General features: G+C 29.8%; 1 pseudogene; it reads right to left on the bottom strand.

Moving 5' to 3' along the window:
- Window positions 1-9,553: 9,553 nt before the first annotated feature.
- On the bottom strand, window positions 9,554-12,792 carry LOC129959244 (uncharacterized; annotated as a pseudogene).
- Between the last annotated feature and the right edge of the window lie 2,123 nt (window positions 12,793-14,915).

Raw genomic sequence — 14,915 nt, 5'->3', positions numbered from 1 at the left:
CCAGACACATGGAAGATATAACCACATTTAATTAATCGTTGTTATCCGGGTCACAGAGGCAAGGTCTTGGTCACTTGTCTGTAAAAATCGAAATCTGAATTCAGATTCCAATGCATTTGAGAGCTCGTTACTCGTCAAATCTGACATCGAAGGGCAAGAATACTCCTGCTGGTATAGCAAGGAAATTTTGATTAGGTTTTTCTGACTCAAATGTCGTCCTTATCATCTGATCAAGTTAGTCCCAAAATATTTCCGGTGTTGCTTCGTCAAGGAATGTTAATATGACTTCTACGTTGTCACACTGTTTTGTTAAGTCCAGTTTTTTTACAGATGTAAGATGCGCAATAGATTACAATCTTAAATTGACGCGATTCCTTTGACTCGCATTACGTAATGTTTTCTTGTTTTGCAGTTGTTTTGTATTGACTATTATTATATTAACAGGGAAGAAAAATTGTCTGCTTTACAATGGTGTGATGAATTGATATGCAGTGTCAATGTGTTAGAACTATTGACCAAATTTTGTATTAGTATTTAATCTTTTATTTTCTTTGTTCTAGTACATTTATATTTATGATATATATATAAGTGGTAATAATGATACTATTTTTTGATACAAAATAGTCTGTTTTTTGACACATAATGATGCAATTTCGCTTCATGTTTTTAATTTATTTATTGCGAATATTTGTCCCTGTATGCTAACTGCAATTTTTTTTTTTGTATGTTTTTGTCACACTGTATTTTATTTACTAGGTTCGGCTGTTTTTATAATTTTTCCTTATTGCTGTTTAGCTATTAATCTAGAAATTCTGTATAGGAGAGTCAATATCGACTCCTAAATTTCATAATTTTCATAAATAGAATTGCTTAATTGTAGGATATATCTGATAAAGTAACATTATATTTCAAATTATTGTACTTTGAATATTGATTATGCTAAAAGGCCCAAATTTATACGACCATAAAGACAAGTCAAATTACCAACTTATATATATCACGCGAGCATGTATTAACACCATTCAATATGCTTTTAGATGACAATTGCTTTAAAAAAAATCTACCGCTCATAATATCAACAATCAAATGCATCACTACCATGAATCGCTCCAGAGATCCATATATCATTGTCCAAAAACATTTACTTCAATAATAAAGATCAGAGCAGATGGAAACAATGAGTCATAACCTGAACCATTTAGCACAAAATGTGCAATAGCTCATAGCGGAAATTTTTTTTAACTTTTAGGCTTTCTTCATCTTGATATAAATAACATGACTTATTCATTCACTATCCGAGGGGTGAAAGGGCTGCAAAAGCAAGCTATCCGTAACTATAAAAACCAAAAGACGTCAGTAGCGCTTCTGCTTTCTTTTCGAAAAGAATTGTGATTCAACAGATAAGTTAATTACCGCAATTCAACCACAGCATAAAATTATTCAAGCAAATGCGTCCGTTTCGCCGGAAACTATTACAGCCGCCATTGCAACACTTTTCTTATACTTCATAATGACAGGACGACCAGAATCCAAGAGCAAATCGCAAACAGTCGTAGACCGTATGTCTAATTGCCGGAAACTGTGCACCCATACATCCGACGATGGAATCTCTGCGGTACCACACAATGCTTTCCCCTTCTTCACAACTTAAACAAAGCATTTTAAAAGCGCAAGCAATGGCTTGGTCGTGACAAAGGAATCCGACTTATTGATAGAAGTAAGGTGGCATGTTTTTGAATTTTGATTCTCTTTTCTGGTCTTGCACAATGGATAGCATCGCTTTGACTCATGCATTGCCAAGGTCGACTCTTTTTATCTCCGGTTCGTTTTGAGTGTTGTAGTTTCATTAGAGGTAGGGAGAGACCTCTAGGTGGAAAAAAAGGCATGAAATTTCATTCAGGTTGTTTTTCTTCGGTTGAAGGAAATTAATTAAAATGCGTAATAAAGCATTACGTTTGTTTTAAGGATAAACCAGTTAACTGATTTTTTTTTTTTTCTTCTTTTTGCACTGAAATAATTTTTGCATTAACAGAAATTAACTGAAATATTTACGTGTAAAAATTAGAATGAAATGTATCGGAAAATTCAAATTACTCTTAAGGAAGCTAAAGATTATATATGTTTTATAAATGGATCAATAAACTGAAAAGTTCACGTAAAAATCAGATTTGTCATACGGTTGAAATACAAAAAAAAAAAAATACAAAAAAAAGTGCGTTATGTCAAAATTAAATGAAATCTTTCTAAAGATAATGGACTAACTTCATTAAAAGAAAAAACTCTTAGCGGTAGAGAAAAGTGCATTCATATCTAAAGTTAACAGTTGTAATAATATTTTATTTTAAATGAATTCTTACTTAACACTGAATAGATAAACTTGTTTCCGAATCAGTTTTCCAAATATTACAAGGAAGTAAAAATTGAATTTTTACTTCCTTTCTCTACTAATAAAGAATATTTCTTATTCTTTTTCACATCTGGTATGATTATGAACCTGCATCTTCTTTCCTTGTGAGAAAAAATTAGAAATACTCATTACTGATTGTGGAAAATTCGGTTTTTATTTCCTCTCATAAAATTTGGAAAATTCAGAATAATTATATTGCTGAATTAGCCACGGTTTAATCCTCCTGAAGTTCTAAATCTAAAATAAATTACTGTGAAACGCTTGCTAGCACTTCGTTTTGTATTGATCTCGCTTTTCTCCTACTGATTTCAATGTTGAAAAATCTTTGTTCTGTGGTGAAAGTTTATAAGCCAGTTAACAACTACGCTACCCCAGCAATTGCTTTTGTATCATGGTCATGTTACTGGGCTGCGAACCACAAGATCTCAGATTCTATCCTGGTCAATCCCAATTCGCAAAATTGCTGCCCCGGACGTGATTTGAACACGCCACAGTTCCCATAGATATTCGATAGTGCGTCGCCTTGAATACATGCATCGAACTTCTTTTTTCTGAATTCGAATGGAATGGTTGTATATGTTCACTTTCTCGCATACTAATTATATAATGAGAACGCATTAGAATTGTCAAAAAATTCGAAATCTTGTCGAATCTCAAAGCTCAGACCACCCTGAATCTAAAAAAATCCTTTTTTAGAATTATGTCTGTCTGTGCGAACACGACAACCTAAAACTGCTTTGAGCTACATGAATGAAGTTTTGCACATGGATTTGTATTCCAAATTTGTAGATTTCTGTCAAATTTTGAACAAAATGCATTCCAGGAAAGTCTGTTTGTCCGGTTGTCTGAGTACAAGTGAACACGACATCTATAATACGTAAAGAGCTTGGTAAATAAAATTCGGTAACCAGATTTTGCATCTAAAATGTAGATCCGAATCACATTTCGAACCAATCTGTCAAAATTTTTTTGCCTTTCTGTATGTACTTTCGCATGCATGTAAATGCAATAACTCAAAACCGTAATCAATGAAATTTGATACGTGATTTTGCGACTAAAATTGTAGTTCTGTATCAAATTTAAATCATGATCGCCCAAAATACATACTGGATTTTCTGATTCTTGTGCATTAACCGCACGTCAGCGATTAATCGCCAAAAATGCGAGAGAGTTTTGGGTAGGCTAATCACACTAGTTTTTCCTCTAATTAGAGTTAGATGGAAGGATAAATTCTTGTATTCTCTCCTTGTTCTTGTATTGAGATTAACCCTGAAAGGAACAAATCAGAGGAGAGGTATTTGAAAATGATTATTAAAAACTTTCGAAGTGTATTAGTACAATTTTCTACATAATTATTTTTAAAAAATTGCCGTTTGCGGTTGATTAAAAATTGGGAATAAATCAAAAATGTCAGAAAATATTTGTAAATTATTTACTACAGCGAAACAGTTAATTTGTTGTACGTATGATTTTTTTAATAAATAATATATGTTTCCTTAATACATAATTTTTTCTCGAATGTGCCATTTCTATCATATATAATATAATTTTATGAGAGGGAACGATCATAGCGCGGATGGAAAATTAACGAAAATGTAGCGTGTAATGTGGCTGGAGACACAGGTTTGGCATTGTTTTCAGGAGGCATAGGATCACTTGGGTACAATACTGTTTGCTTGTAGCAGACACGCCTCAAAAAGGTGTTCAATTTATACGAAGAATCAATCCTTTTTATGCCTGTAATGAAATCAATTGTATTGAAAATATCGTTTTATAACGAGTGACGAGATTTCACTTTCATTGTTTTATTTTCGGAGATAGACATTCAGGAAAGAAGGAACATATATGCATGTTTACTCAAAAGGATTATTGTAATAAAGGTCATGTAATTATAATTAATTGCTGTCAAATTATTTAAAAATAAAAATTTTGAAAAATTTTCAAATTATCTGGTTTACACATAACTATAAATTAAAATGATATTGAAATTTTATTGAAAATAAAACTATACTATAATTCTGGCTAAAGTAAAAATGTATTGCATTTTGAATAAAAATCCTAAAATATTATTTTCGAATAATCCCTTGAACGATATAGTAAAGATGCTTTCCTGAAAGTAGCAAGATGTTGATAAAATAATTATAAAATTATTGTAGGATGAATTCAGACAGTTATTGGTACAATTTTCGAACCTCTTAAAACTCCTCCATGACGATATATTAGTGTTCAATTATCTCACGATGAACGGCATTTTTCTTTTAACTCTTCCATTATTGCACATATATTCGATAAACTAGCTGAAGATGATGGAAAGATCAAGTATCAAATTATCCGTTCAAACATTTAGAACCATTCTATCCATGTTCAATTACTTCACGATGAAAGTAATTTCCCATTTGTCGGATAAACTATCTTAAAGTAACAGAAAATTGAAATAACAAATTTTCCTTTCGGAAAGCTGTTGATAAATTTCTACAATCTATTACCACCGTTCCTGTCCAGTATGCCCGTGTTCGATTATTTCGCAATGAAAGAAATTTTCCATTTAGTTTTCCCATTATTGCACACTTGTTGGATAAACTAGCCCATAACTTTCACGATGCCTTGTAATTCCACTACAATTTAAAAATCCTAAAAACCCTTAATGCGTCACTTATACGCTATTATTCTTCCAAAACATAAAGCGACTTGCTGCTGAGAGAAAAACAATTGTCTTAAAGGTCCTTCGAAGAATGGTTTTTGAATAGAGATCAGAAGGGCGATTTCTCGCACATCTTAACAATACTCAAGACAAAAGTCTTTTATACAGCTTTCTCAATTGCAACAGCTCATTTCCGGAAAAATATCGACCTTCAAAAAGTACGACCTTCTACTTAACGGTATACTACATGATTTTCTCGGATGTTTGTTGATATGCATCTCCGCCATTTCTGTGACGTCCTGTTGATTATATGGTTTTTCTGGGCGCTTTTATAGAAATCAGTGCTTTCGATCTTTGATGTAATAACATCCTGATAGTTATTTATATCTCTGATATAGCAAAAAAAAAAGCAGATGGTTATGTTCTGGGAATGATTGCTCATCGAGATGAGTTGTTTGCAGAAAGAGTAAATTAGAACCGATTCCGTAAATTATGCTAATGGTTTCCTGTATTGTGTGTTTTGAAACTAAATAAGCATTGTTAATGCAATGGTCATTCAAATTTATACATGCATCTTTCTAAATATGTAAAATCTCACCCTGAAAACTTTGTTTTATCTGATTTGTTTACTTTCATGTGATTTATTTTGATGGATTTATCCTTCTCTTCTTATTTCGGTAATTTTACATTTAAATTAAACTTCTTACCAATAACAAAGATTTCCCATAAGGTCATTTATTTAACTGCAAAATTACCACTTCGTTCTGGATATCCTGGCTTTGAATAATTAACTTTTCTTACACACCGAAGCTATTGGCATTATTTAGGTTATTATCAGAAGGTCGGAATTTTAAGTGCAAGGTGGGTAGAATTAAATTTAACACTATTCAGATTAACACAGAAGAAACAAAGCAAATTGCCATACACCAAATCGTGATAATGTGCAGATCAGAATATGGGGAAATAAACAAAGCACCAAGAGGGAAAAAAATTAAAGAAATTTGTAGGGGGGGGATCTACCCCCCCCCCCCTACTTTATTAGCGGTTCACTTTTTCCCAGAGAGGTAAGGTCTTGACTTCGGGGCCAGGAGGAAACATATTCCCATTTCTTCTATTTCATCTATGGAAGAAATTCGGGCAATATCATTGGTTCGCTCCTCCGATGACATCATGCTTCTCTCGCTTAGATTTTCGGCAGAACTTGGATTTGATGCGTTTTATAACTAGATCGCATAAACTGAATGAATTCGACTTAATCTTTTACATTATGTTATATATCTTAGTTATGCATATATTGTTGTTTGTCGTCTGTATTTTTCATTATAATTTTCCGTTTAATAATATTTAGAATACTTTCCTGTTACTTAAATAAGAAAGCATTGTCGCACTTTTATAAAATGTTATCTTAATATAAATGAAAGTCCTGTCAATGCATCTGTGTTCCACATCTTCTCCTAAATGTCGAAGCCGATTTCAATCAAACCTTAAAATGCTAATTTTTTATGAGAAGGAAGAAAAAAAATGCCGTTAATTTTTAAATATACAAATATTATTAAATTAATTAGTAATTAACTGAAAATTTGTCGCAATTTAGAAGTAACTTCGGAGAGAATTATCTTACAAGAGATATTTTAATATCATGTTAAAATTCAGAATATTAAATTTTCAGTAATATTAAATTCATTTCTGTGCACTGTCTTCTAATCGTTTTTACTTTAACGTAGACGATGTTAAAATACATGGCAGTAAAACTCTGACCTATTCTGCCAATATATTTTGAATTTTCTATTTCTTATCTTGTGGAATTTTTTATTGGATTAAAGTAATTAATTTAATAGTGTCTAAAAAACTGAATGAAAGGATAAAAATGTCAGTTTTCATCTTCCTCAAACATAAATGACCATGGGCAGTCAGTCAGTCATGTGATGTGAATTAATAAAAGGATTGTATGCATTATAGTTTATCCAAAATTAGATTTTACATTAAAAATACTATGCATAAATGTATTTCACTTTCAGGCAACAGCAGGTTATCAGCTATTAATTTTTAAGTCTAATTGGTAAAAAATAAATTGCTCATATTGTAATAAGTTGTTTATACCTTTTCATTGGGATATTTTTTTGTCACTTCGAAGGAAATGAATGGGTAGTTGAAGTAAAGCGTTTTTATAGATTTAAGGCATATCTTACTTAAATTTTTCTGATATTTAGCAGGGATTTTTTTATACTAGTCAAAAGTAACAAAATCTTAAAACCCTATATTTTTATGTATCATTCATTTTAATGCTGTGATTATTGTTCTACTAAAGTATGCATTTTCTGTTCCATTTATCGACAGTCAAAGATCTTGTATTATTGCAGTAATTCCAATTTAATCCTGCACAGCTTATTTTCTTTTATTGTTAGTTTTGAATGTTTCCAAGTTTTATAAATACATCAGAATATAAAGAGAGCTGGGAGCAATATAAAAATTCATTTAGAAACACTAATTGAAGTTTCTTACCACTAAGCATTCATTTTTCCAGTAAAAAAATCTGTAACTCTATTAAACAGTTTAAATTACTAAAAAAAAAATGTTAATGGTACAAATATGAGTTGCTACACAGTGTAATTTTAAAAATAAACGACCCCCCCCTGCTATTTTTAATAGGCTGAATCTTTAAATATTCTTAACATCTAAACTATCAAAAAGCATTTCAACTAATTAAATTATTAGACACTTAGCTATTATTTAATATTTTTATTAAAATAATTAAATGGACCAAAAAATGTCAATATCTAAAAGTAATAAACAGAAAAAGAAAATAGAAAGAAAAAAAAAACGGAGCAAGGAGATTCAACACAATTTGAAGAATAGAATTTTAAAATATGTTATGAACTTTTATTACCTATAGTGGGTGTTAAGATCCCAGGGTTTATCTTATTATAACTATGCTGCTTTTTAAATGGCTGTTGAAATAAAATTACACAACTCGAGTTTAGAACAAAAAAAGCTAAGCTTCATAAATTAATACATCATCCCAAACACTAAGAATAAAATAAGATTAATTAAAACAATAAAATGATTAAATTTATACAAAAAGTGTTTGAGATATTAAAATTATTATACAATAGAAAATTCATCAGTACCAAGAATGAAAAAAATTAGATTTGGAAATGTATCGGGTCTGTAAAAATTTAAGTTGAATAAAGCAAAAATAATAGCATTTATATATACAATTGCAATAAGAGAACTATAATAATGAAGAAAGTGATAATATTTATGTCAAGCATATAGATTTACTAAAATAATAAGATTGCACCAAAGAAAACCATGCTAGTTTACATTTTTTATAACACAAATTTAGGAGAAACAACAAAAGAATATTTCTAGTAATTTTATAACAAATATAACTTTCAGTTAATTCTAATATTCTTGAAAGATAAAAAAGTATTTATTATACTCTTAAAGCGTTCATATAAACAATGATATCACATTTAAAAAACATTCTATAAAGAAAATATTTACTAAAACATAAACATACATTTTCTTAACAAATGACAAGAAGCAACCCTTTCAAACATATGTACAATATTAAGTTTATCAGTAAAATATATAATATGAGAATAGAAATAAAAAGTTTTTGTATCCCTGAATAAATTCTAGAAATATTTCCAGCAACTTAGATACTAACTCAATATATATATTTTTTTCTTAATTGCTAACATTACCTATATGCAGAAACAAAAAAAAAAAAATACATTTTCCTCATAAGAAATTTTACACTTCAAATAGAGGAAACATGCAAAAAATTATTTGATAAATTTAAACATTTAACTGCATAATATACATATAAAAATTGAATAAATCATTCAAAGCTTTTTCAAGAAAAAATTCTGTTTTTTAGCATTAGGTTGATTTAATTTAATATTTTCTATGAGGTTATGCTTTCTTTTTTGGGGAACTTGAAGCTCTTTAGATGGATAACCGCATGCTAGTTGTTTCCTGCCTCTTGTAATTCCAACAAAACTTCGGAAAAATGGATGTAGGTTGCACTCTTATAACTGCCAAGTGTTGTCAGTATTGTTTTCCACTATCCTTCATATGATATTTTTTCTAGATGCATTGTAGCCTTTTCCAAAACTGTTGGGGGGGAAAAGAGTTGCAGAAAATCAGTTGTAACTTCAGAACACAGTTGTTGCATTAATATTGCTTATTCTAACACCACAGTTTTTTACTTTTGAAATTCTCTATCACAGAACTTCTAGACAGATATCTACAATTCATAGACAACTTTTATTAAACAATTTTTAATATCCTATAATAATAACTATAAAAACTTGAAAATTTTATCTGATTATTAACACGTAAAAGTGGAAATTCCTTTATCTGGAATAATATGTTTCTAGAAAAATGTCAAAGATTTTACCTTTTAATTTTTGTATTATGAATATTTTAATCCATTTAATAAACTCAAGTTAGTCAAGTGACAGTACATGCAAAGTACAAAACTTATTATTCTCCCAATTTGTTAACAGCATTTTAAAAGTTGTCACTTAACAAATAGCTATTTAGAAATAAAACATGTAACAAAAATTTCTTACCTTGTTCAGAAGAATGAAATTTTTCTAGACCATTGGTAAATAATTTCATCACTTTTTCATGCAATTCTTCTTTCTGGGAATTTTTATCATTGTATGAATGAATGTTATAATCTGAATAATAGCTTACTGTAGCATAAAGTGACTCAGAAGTGAAAAGAGGAATTCCTTTGACAGATTCACTGTTCCTATTAATTGTTGGAACTTCACATGCTTCTAATCGAAACGGTTAGTAAAAATCGATTGATGGAGCTTCTTCCCCTTCTTCTTAATAAAACTTCTCTAACCCTCCAGAAGAGCAAGAACAGCAAGCACTTTAAACATCAACAAAGTGCACTTCATTACCACATAGAACTGAAAGTAGACATTCATTAGATTCCACTTTTTAATATGCTCTGCTTTGATGGTATTGGCTGAATCCAATGTATTTTTTCAAGAAAAAGCCTTGATGCTGCATTTTGTGAATTAACAAATTCCTGTAATCTTCTGCTATAATAATTTTCCAGTGTAATTGAACAGAAGTCTATCACATTATATCCTTTAATCATGATAGAACTTTATCCTTGAATATTCTTATGATCACTTCTGAGAAGTTATTGGTGTTGTGACCCCTGATAGTTTCATACTAAAAAGCAAGATACCACAATTCCTTTCTATTCCAACTTTTCAGCAAGTAACGATTCCATAATGGAAAAATTAGAATATAAAGGCCAATATAACAAATTGCATAACAAGCTTATGGTATATATTCTTTTCTGAAACTGAGACATAAGTTGTTTCCTATAACTATTTGGGATTCTATTTTTAGAATCCTAAAGCCATTTGTAAACAAATTGTCCTACATGAAAAATACAAAGTAACACTGACTTTCAGGCCAAATTTTCTTTGAAGCAGAAACTTCAGCATGTGAATCATGAGTAATGGAAGTTATAGGACTCTTTTTATTATTATTATTATGAAAAGCTGATTCTTCAAAAATATTAATAACTAAGGCAAAGCCTTGTTTATATGAATCCTCTGTTTGGGTAAAATCCTAGATGGGCCCAACTCTTGGCGACTTATTTGAACCAAGTCACCAAGTTGACTACTAACTGAATATTTGTTATTATTATTATTTTTCAATTAAAAAAGATACTTGAAGGCTAGAAATAATAATAAATAAATATAATAAACATAATAAATAATAAGGAATAAAAGAAATAAAAAATAAAATAAAATAATAAATAAATAAATAATAAATAAAAAATAAAATAAATAAAAATAAATCCATCTAGGTTGCCACATTGGCGACGTTATCACCACTCGTTTGGCGAGTATTCAAAAAGACGACAAGAGGTGTGCTGTACTAGGATCCACCCCTCTGTTTGACTTTTTACAATGAAGATTCCCACAGGTACTGCTCCTGTAGCAACATGAACATCACAGAATGCCTTTCCAGATCACAAGAACTTGTAGAATCAACAAAAATCATCTCTTGTGATGATGATAAGATGCCAAATCTTTTCATAAAGGAGGCGGGGGGGGGTCACAATCGCTACAGCAAAAGGATTCTCTTCATAGTCAACTTCTATATTGTTATTTTCATAAGTTGTTGCTTTCTCCTTGAATTTTTTAAACAAAAAGTATGCTTATTTCAATTGCTTAGGAATATGAAATTTTACTTCATAACGTATAAGCAAATATAATCAGCAAATATTTAATGTAACTGCAGGAGCTCCTATAAAATGTGAAATCTGATAAGTAATTTAGGAAATAATGACTTAATGATAAGAAATTCAAAAAGTGTTAGTGATCTTCCAAAGACATATGTAACCTACAAGTTAGAGAATATATAATAATAACTTTAATTCAATATAAAAGTCTGTGAACCACATTATGCATGTATCACATTTCTAAAAATATCAACTTTTCTCCATTTTTTCAGCCTTCTAAATAAAACTGTTCAGTATATATCATAAAAATAATTAAACATTATCCTTATATTTACTATACCTTAATTTTTAAATCGTAGCCAATCACTGAAAGCACAATGCACTTTATTGGTCTTGTCTTTCCTCCCAAATTAAACTAAAACAGAAATGTTAATTTATATGTATGAATCACAAATGTCTTAGTTGATGATTAAACAGATATGAAATACAAAAATTAAACACACCACTGATTTTATGAAGTGATGAAATAAATACTGTAAATCATTAAAATAATGGCCCACTTAGGTCTTAAATTTAGAATATGAAACTTACTTCAATCAAGCCAGGCCCATTTCGAGATCCCAGATGAACCTTCCATTTTTCATACCAATAAACAATTGTTCTTCACATAAAATTAATCCTACTATTGGCCAGATTACTTGGCTAAAATTCTGACTTCATCTCCAGAATTTCTTTGTGGTATTTGGCTGCTTCTACAGGCCATATTCTGTTAACAAAATAGTTACCTCTGCAGTCTTCAATAGGATGAAATCTTAAAATTTCAGCAGTCATAAGCCTGTGTTTATGAAATGCTGATTATTTCAGCTAATCTCCATTGAAAGTTAAATTCTGAAAGTGATACACTTCTATTAAATAAATGAAGATGATCTGATGCAGATGGCAGATTTATAGATAAAATTAATAAAAGTATTAAAATAAATAAAGCATTTACTCAAAAGAAGATCAGAATAAATATACACTCTAGTTAATTTTCATTATGAAAGTCTTGCCTAAATAATTAGTTTTAATTAAAATGCTGAACTTATCAAGAGTTTTATTTTAAGCATTTTTTGAATGACAACTTTTTAAACACACATTATTTTTTTTGGAAAGATATATGAATCTCTATTTCCCACACCAGTAGTGATAATTTAATTCCATTGTCAAATTATGGAAATAAATATGCACTAATGAAATGTAACTGCATTTGAAAAGATAGTAAACATAAAATCTCCAAAAATTTTTATAATGTAGATAAAATAACTTAATATAATCCAATAAAAATATTTTACTCAACTGAACTAATTGCAAATATGAACTTAATAAACAGAATTTCTAAAAAATTTTAATCATAAATGAAAATCAATTTACTCTTAGAAAGTCATCTTCCGTCTCTCCGAATTACACAGGGGAAGCTAAAATTAATTTCGAAACTCAACTTACCGGCAAACAAATATTTTTCCTGAAGGACATGATTTTCTACTATTCCCCTTATTATTTGTTGAATTTCCATAGTGTTTCAATCATTCGTACAAAGTGTATCATCATTTCAATCATCCATGGATTTTAAGTTACTACTAATTAAAACTATTTCATTGTCTTCGACAATTTCATTTTCGAAATTCGAAGGTAAATTCTCGGCTATTATATTCATACAAATATGCTCAGACAAATCAATTTAATCGGGAAATAAACGGTAAAAAAAATCTTACAAATCATACAACGCAGCACTAAGACAAATCTCTTCTTCGGAAATTACGAAGTACAGTCCTAATAATACGAACTGAAACTATTTCGAAGTTCGCATATAATGACGTCACACTCCCTTAGCTGACAGCGCGGCGTTGCGAACCTATGATATTGCCCAATTTTCTTTCATACATGAAGTAGAGTAAAGAATGGGAATAAGCTTCCCGGAAGGCTCCAGAATCGAAACTCGATTCCATCAATTAACCATCATGGAAGCAAGTCTGATGCAAGGTGAATCCGTCAGGACTAAATACTATTTCGATAGTGCGACGCGGATTTTTGGAAATGGGATGCTGACTGTGGGAAGGTTCAGAATTATGAGATTCTTCCCAAATTAGACCTCGCGTTGCTTTAAAATATAACTAAATTAAACTTTATCTTACTTGAGTTAACGGGTATAAAGATATTTACAACAGCTCTTAGTTCCTGATGTTTTCCTATAGCTCTAAATATTAATGATTGCTTACATAACTATGATTGGATTGTTATTACAAGAATATAGTCGAATTACAATATAGTCTGCTCTTTTCTATGCATTTTTTTAGTATGAATTCTATACACCTAGTATAGTGAAGAGTATGAAATATAACTCATGTTCGAAATTTAATTGTAAAAATATCATTATATCCTACATTAGATGAAAGAGTCGAAATGGCACTCATCATTAAGAAATCGATAAATGTTACTCAAATATTTTTCTTTTAGATTAAAAGAATTCGAATTAAAATGTTTCCGTTTGCCAAATTCCATATTTTTATGTGCTATCCAACCGGCATTAGCCTCCCCCCCTTTTTTTACCTCAATATTAAAGATGCGTGATGTTTCTCCTTGGCTTACCTGACTATGTTTTTTTTTGCTTTATATCTAGGGCTTCAAGAAACAAAAAAATTCATGTGCAAATTCATTCAACATTCATGTGAATAGTTCTTTTTAGAAGGAAGATACCCAACCTCTTCGAATATATTGCCTTTTTAGGGTGACGTATAACAGTAGTCAATGAAATGATGCCTCCCTCCTCAAAAATTTGTTGATAATTAATATATAAAAGTGTTATTCGAAATCTTTTTCTTACAACTTCCATTTATTTCCTTTATGTAAAGTTTAGAGCAATATTTTAAATGTTTTTGGAACAAAATTTGGTTAACAACAATGAAAATGGGCGTAAATAAGATCAAAACAATGAAATAAGAGAAAATCGCCTTTAATGTTTTTAAATAATCTTGCGATTGGATTAAATTAATATTTTCATTTGCTTTGAACTAGTTCTCTAATTATGTGTTTAATCTCTAAGGTGTATGTATATTTAAGGTCGTAAGAAGTTTTTTTAGACAAATTAGCGTATTAAAAATTGATGCTCTATAAAAGAAGCGACGAATAAAAAAAGGTTAAAAAAATACGAGTAGTAATTTTTCAATATGTAGTGATATACTGGAAAATGACTACTTTTAAATCATGTAATTAGTGAAACCTTTCGTTAATAACTTTCGATTAATTAGAAGAAAATTAACAAATTTCGGCTGTCTCAAAAGGTAAAAAAAAGTACAGATTCATTTAATTACCTCATTTTTAATTACGCGTCAATATTGTAGTTTATTCTCTTATATCTAATATATACTAATAATAAAGATGAATATGTGATTGTTGGCGCTGTATAGACCACACCGTTTGACCTACATCAACTAAAATTAATACATGTATATACCATAGAAATCAGAAATGTGCATTTTGCAGAGATTTTTTAAAATTTTTACTAAAAACTAATTTGAATTTTGGCATTTTTCCGCGACAGCTTCCGAAAATGTTATCACAAAAAAGTAAATTGTGCACAGCTTTAAAAATTTTCAAAG

This window comes from Argiope bruennichi, chromosome X1 (assembly GCF_947563725.1).
Source record: "Argiope bruennichi chromosome X1, qqArgBrue1.1, whole genome shotgun sequence".
In the NCBI taxonomy this organism is placed as follows: domain Eukaryota; kingdom Metazoa; phylum Arthropoda; class Arachnida; order Araneae; family Araneidae; genus Argiope; species Argiope bruennichi.
This window is presented reverse-complemented; position numbering and strand designations above follow the sequence as displayed.